Source organism: Electrona antarctica (assembly GCF_951216825.1).
Source record: "Electrona antarctica genome assembly, chromosome: 8".
Taxonomy (NCBI): domain Eukaryota; kingdom Metazoa; phylum Chordata; class Actinopteri; order Myctophiformes; family Myctophidae; genus Electrona; species Electrona antarctica.
The window spans coordinates 52,287,425-52,294,367 of NC_136789.1; positions in this window are offsets into that span (position 1 = coordinate 52,287,425).

Sequence of the window (6,943 nt, forward strand, 5' to 3'; positions counted from 1 at the left end):
GAGAAGGACTGTCACCTGATGAAGGTAGAGAAGGACTGTCACCTGATGAAGGTAGAGCAGGACTGTCACCTGATGAAGGTAGAGAAGGACTGTCACCTGATGAAGGTAGAGAAGGACTGTCACCTGATGAAGGTAGAGAAGGACTGTCACCTGATGAAGGTAGAGAAGGACTGTCACCTGATGAAGGTAGAGAAGGACTGTCACCTGATGAAGGTAGAGAAGGACTGTCACCTGATGAAGGTAGAGAAGGACTGTCACCTGATGAAGGTAGAGAAGGACTGTCACCTGATGAAGGTAGAGAAGGACTGTCACCTGATGAAGGTAGAGAAGGACTGTCACCTGATGAAGGTAGAGAAGGACTGTCACCTGATGAAGGTAGAGAAGGACTGTCACCTGATGAAGGTAGAGAAGGACTGTCACCTGATGAAGGTAGAGAAGGACTGTCACCTGATGAAGGTAGAGAAGGACTGTCACCTGATGAAGGTAGAGAAGGACTGTCACCTGATGAAGGTAGAGAAGGACTGTCACCTGATGAAGGTAGAGAAGGACTGTCACCTGATGAAGGTAGAGAAGGACTGTCACCTGATGAAGGTAGAGAAGGACTGTCACCTGATGAAGGTAGAGAAGGACTGTCACCTGATGAAGGTAGAGAAGGACTGTCACCTGATGAAGGTAGAGAAGGACTGTCACCTGATGAAGGTAGAGAAGGACTGTCACCTGATGAAGGTAGAGAAGGACTGTCACCTGATGAAGGTAGAGAAGGACTGTCACCTGATGAAGGTAGAGAAGGACTGTCACCTGATGAAGGTAGAGAAGGACTGTCACCTGATGAAGGTAGAGAAGGACTGTCACCTGATGAAGGTAGAGAAGGACTGTCACCTGATGAAGGTAGAGAAGGACTGTCACCTGATGAAGGTAGAGAAGGACTGTCACCTGATGAAGGTAGAGAAGGACTGTCACCTGATGAAGGTAGAGAAGGACTGTCACCTGATGAAGGTAGAGAAGGACTGTCACCTGATGAAGGCCGCTGCACGGCCGTAACGTCGTGTCCTGAATAAAATGTCGGTGTTTTAACAAAATAAACACTGTTTGGAGCAAAGACTGTACAGTTGGGTGCCACCGATATTGTCCCTTATCATTTGACCCATTTAGGCCTGACCTCAAAATTTCAAAAAATCCTTCTAAATCCTCCAGTTTTATGAAATACATATTTTCACGATTTTTCAAAAATAGCAGACCTACAAGCTCGTAGCGCGCCACTCGGTGGCGCGCTATGAGCTTGTAGATCTGCTATTTTTCAATAGCTAAATTACAACATAATGTTTAAAACACCAAAAGGGGTTCCCGCCCAAAATGGGTTAACTGTCCTTTTGCGCAGATCACGCAAACCTCAGCAAAAAGAAAAGGACAATATCGATGGCCTCCAACTGTATATGTGTGCGAACTTCAACTTCTCCTTCTCTCCATGTCAGTGGTTCTCAAACTATTTCCCGTCAATTAGGACCCCAAAAACGTAATGTAATTGGCCGCCGACCCCCAACTGAAAATATGTTGTTCCAGTGACCCCCCCAGAAGCAAATATTTTAGTCAAAAAACGTTCACTCTGAAAGAATATAGGCCTATATTCAAAGATTTGCACTGGCACATTTTCACGATTTTTCAAAAAAATAGCAGATCTACAAGCTCGTAGCTCGAGCTTGTAGATCTTGTAGATCTGCTATTTTTCAACAGCAAAACTACAACAAAATGCACCAAAAGGGGTTCCCGTCCTGAATGGATTGAAAATAAATCTAGCAGACAGCTGCAGTTGATTCACAACGCTATAGCTGCGCCCACTCCTTTACTAATACCAAAGAAAGTGGATCATATGTCACTCCCAAGTTATTAGATCTGTCTACTGGCTGTCTGTCTGTCAAAGAAATAAGAATTGATTTTAAAAAATTGGCTGCTGTACTGTTGCTTTACAAAGCACTGCAAGGTTGAGGTACATGATGATCTGATCTTTTGCTATAGATTACCAACCGTCCAGACTTTGATTGATTGAATACACAGAGTGCAACAATGCGACTGCGACTGTGGCTCAAGAGGTAGAGCAGGTCGTCCAATGATCCATGGGTCGGCGGTTCGAATCCTGGCTCCTCCTGTCTACATGTCAAAGTGTCCTTGGGCAAGACACTGAACCCCAAATTGCTCCCGATGTGCTGGTTGGTACCTTGCATGGCTTCCGCCGCAATCGGTGTATGAATGTGTGTGTGAATGGGTGAATGTAATGCACAATCTATGTAAAGCACCTTGGATAAAGGCGCTATATAAATGCACCATTTACCATTTACCAAAAGGATAACACAAAAAAGCCCTGAGGTCCTGCATGTGTATTCAATTCATCAACACTCACAAAGACAGTACAATACGAAAAAAATAAAGAAATAAAAACATCAGTACTGAGTGCAGTAAAAGTACATTTACCGAAAAACAGTTAATTTTGCCAAGCTAGAAGACTTGTAGGTCCAGTTGGACCTGGGACAGCTCTGCCTTCTGAACCCATGAGTCTAAACTAAATGTGGAGAAGCAGCAGTGTTCCGTTGTTATGCTCCACATAATCTGGAACAAACCAGGAAACTGCTGCTGCAGGTCTGCTTCAACTCTCACTTATTGTGTATAAAAGCTGAAAGACTTTTCTGTTTGGTGCTGCTTTTCTTTACTGATAAAGCCACTGTATTGAATCATGGTCCTTATCTGTGGTGGTGGTGGTGGTGTGTGTGTGCGTGTGCGTGTGCGTGTGCGTGTGCGTGCGTGCGTGCGTGCGTGCGTGCGTGCGCAGTCCAACTTATCACCACAAAGGGACTTCTCTAAATGAACTCTGCCATTGCTGAGGAAGATATAGTCACTTGCAAATACATTACAGCACTTTCAGGACAAGAGTTCTTTGGAAGTTCTATGTAGATATCTCTGCTGTCGGGAGGAAACCTCATAACTCCAAAATGTACATTTTTCAGGAAATTAAGAAAACCATGTTTTTAAAACAAATTCAAGCAATACAGCCTCATCAAAGTTGGTGTTGTAACTTTATATATTGTCAATTACTTCCATGAGAGGGGGAGAGGTGGTGGAGTTAGTTGCTTTAGCAGACATTTTGAGGGTCCAATGGAGTTAAGAGGTTTTGTTCAAAGCACTTTTTACTACTTTCCATTGGTTCAATATTTTCGAAACAACACACAGATGTAAAGGGTGTTCAATTACACTGATTTATGCCCAAAGAAAAATCAAAAACCTCAACAATGGAGTTATGAGGTTTCCTCCCGACAGCAACGATATACTGTATATACCTACAGTACAAATACAGTGGAAAGAAAAAATGATGGCGGCAAACATAAAGAAGGTCCAACGCAACTCTGTTCAGTTCAAGTAGAAAAATCCTTTATTCCATCTTTAAAAAAGCAAGGGTTACAAAACTTTGCTGACCTACGTGTTTCGGCCTAAAGCCTTCATCAGGGTCCACTTCTGTAATGTAGCAGTGGACCCTGTTACAATGGGACCCCTGGGAGATGGAGTCTGTCCCAGTTACAGTGCACTAGACCCCTGGGAGATGGAGTCTGTCCCCGTTACAATGCGCTAGACCCCTGGGAGATGGAGTCTGTCCCTGTTACAATGCGCTAGACCCCTGGGAGATGGAGTCTGTCCCCGTTACAATGCGCTAGACTCCTGGGAGATGGAGTCTGTCCCTGTTACAATGCGCTAGACCCCTGGGAGATGGGAGTCTGTCCCCGTTACAATGCGCTAGACCCCTGGGAGATGGAGTCTGTCCTCGTTACAATGCGCTAGACCCCTGGGAGATGGAGTCTGTCCCCGTTACAATGCGCTAGACCCCTGGGAGATGGATCTGTACCCGTTACATTGCACCTGACCTTCAGACTCATGACAAGACGGTTCCAGTATAGAGCGTCACAGTCCCTACCAGGGCCCAGGAAATGATTCTCCGTTCATTTTTCTCATAGACATTTCAAAAAGTATTTATTTAAAGACCTTTTAAGCCTCGTACAAAGCTTGTTCTTGTCGTGACAAATCATGACAACAAACACATTTTTTCGGGCCGAACAAATAATTAGAAAGAAGAAGAAAACGGCAGGTTACAACACATTTTTTGTTGTTTTTCTTCTTTATAATTATTTGTTTGGTCCAAAATATTGTGTGTGTTTGTCATGATTTGTCACGACTCGAGTTGGCTTTGTACGACGCTTATAAGGTCTTTAAATAAATACGTTTTGAAATGTCTATGGGAAAAATGGGAATTGGGAATTATTTCCTGGGCCTGGCGTCGTCATGACAGGGGGCGGGACTGCGACGCTCTATACTGCTGTGATCCTGGCCCCCACCCAACACTGTAGTGGCTGACCATCAACTCACCCCAACACTGTTAGTGCCTGACCCAGAGGGTCATCAACATGTCCGTACAATGGCAAAGACTTGGTCTTGTCCGTGGCAAATTATTGTTTTTTTTTTTTTTTAACAATGTTCTTATTTTGACCATGAGGCCTATGGTTACTGAATGGCAAGTCTCCATGGTTTTCTACAGAATAATTATGACACATATTTAGGCTACTACGACACTATGGCACATGAGTCCAACTATAGTGGTTGCAAGGAACCCTTTAACTCTGAGAGAACACTCAAGACAGAGTTATACAGACTTGTTCATTATAATATCATCTTGTATGTCCGTGGCATTTTGTATGTCTGCATGGTAACAATTCCCATGCAGAGGTATATTTATTTATAATCTGTTCTGTATTCCGAGCGCTTTGTGTGACTGATCAGTGTCGGTGGTGGGATGGGGGGGGGGGGACGGAATGGGGGGAGGGGGAGGGGGGGACGGTGCCACACAGTGCAGTGATCTCCAGCCTATTAACTTGTTGACACTTTGGGGTCAGTGTGATGCCGGCCTAATGTCGGGTGTGACCGAGCGGAACCCCTTTCATTATCCCTGCTCCATGTTTCATCATCGCTGAGGGCTGCGTACACACACACACACTGATGCCCCCCCCCCCCCCTCTCTCTCTCTCTCTCTCCTGCTGCTGCTACACCTCTCTCTCTCTCTCTCTGCTCACCTCTCTCTATCTCTCTATCTATCTCTCTCTCTCTATCTCTCTGCTCGCCTCTCTCTCACCTGCTATTTCACCTCTCTCTCTCTCTCTCTCTCTCTCTCTCTCTCTCTCTCTCTCTCTCAATCTTTGTCTAAACCTCACTCTATACTCTTTCTGAATTGTCACCTGTGCACGTGGGCCCTTGCCCTTGCCTGAGTGTGTGTGTGTGTGCGTGTGTGCGTGCGTGTGCTTGTGTGTGTGTACTACAGAATGTGTGTGTGTGTGTGTGTGTGTGTATGTGCGCGCGTGTGTGTGCGCGTGTGTGTGTGTGGGTGCGTGCGTGCGTGCGTGCGTGCGTGCGTGCGTGCGTGTGGACTTTGTGGCTTGTCTAACACACCAGTGAGTTCTGAGAGCTTATATAGGAAGCTCTTCCTGACATTTTCTTTAACAGTCTGTTGACTTGTGTTTCCACTTTAATTACCCTTCCACCCATCATCACTCACCACCGCTTCCTTCTCCCTCATTTGCTCCTCTGTCGCGTTAGCTCCTCATTTCATCATCTTTTTATTTACTCCTTTATTTATTTTTTGTGCGCTCACATTTTTTTTTTTTGCCTTTTTTGGGCACCGACACCCATGTGCTCCTCTGTTGGCACACAGCTCTCGGACGGTACCTTCATATCCAAAGTCTTCCTCAAATCAAATCAAATCACATTTATTTATAAAGCACATTTAAAAAATTTGTCATTGTACCAAAGTGCTGTACAGAACATCTCATCAATATACACTGACACCACGCTAGACAGGAACGCCCAAACACGTCACATCCGGGGTAAGAATTTACCCCGGAGTTTTCTATGGCTGCCAATGCAACTTGGTCCAATCCTTAATCACATACGGACAAACATCTATGCCGATGCTATCTAACTTGCGGAGGTAGCGTGCCTTGTCCACGGGCAACAGATCTTTCAACGTATGGCATTGCAAATACGTTTGATAATCGCTACTCTGCTCAATATTGTTTTGAAAATGCCGCAGTGAACGAGCGAAAATCACAACTTCCCCCGTTTGTGGGCGGAGTCACAGTTTGAGGCGCTGTTTACGCGCCGTGGTGTCAGTGTATGACAGGCACAGACAATAGGTGCATGGCAACAAAATACAGACAATAAAAGAAACACATTTATGAGCAAACTGAAGTTATCGTATAGGAAAGATCATAATAATGGGTTAAAAAGCCAACAAACTAAACAATATCACGGACAATCAAACGCTTGGGAGTAAAACAGGGTTTTGAGCCTGGATTTAAAAACGTCAGCGGAGGGGGAGGTTCTATAGGGGGCAAAGAATGTTCTTCAATGTTGTGTTGTGTTGATGTTCTTCAAAGTCAAAGTCGTACGATTTGCCACACACGTTACCGCAGTGAAATTTGTTCTCTGCATTTGACCCATCTCTTGGAGCAGTGAGCCGCAGCCAAGGAGCGTGAGCTGCAGCCGTGCCACACTCGGGAATCATTTGATATAGTAGATTTGAGCCCCCAATCCAACCCTTTGATGCTGAGTGCCAAGCAGGGAGGCATTGGGTCCCATTTTCTTTGGTATGACCCGGCCCTGGGATCGAACCCCGGCCTCCCAGTATCAGGGTGGACACTCTAACCACAAGGCCACTGTCTGGTTGGGTTCATCTACAGCAGGTGTGTCCAAACATTTTTCAAAGGGGGCCATATTAGAAAATGTTAAAACACCCAAGGGCTGACTACATATCACCCCGGCTGACATAATGTGCCTTCAGATAACAAAGTCACATACATAATGCATCTCATTTAAGCGATCTTATGTAACTATCATCATCAATATTTAATATCAA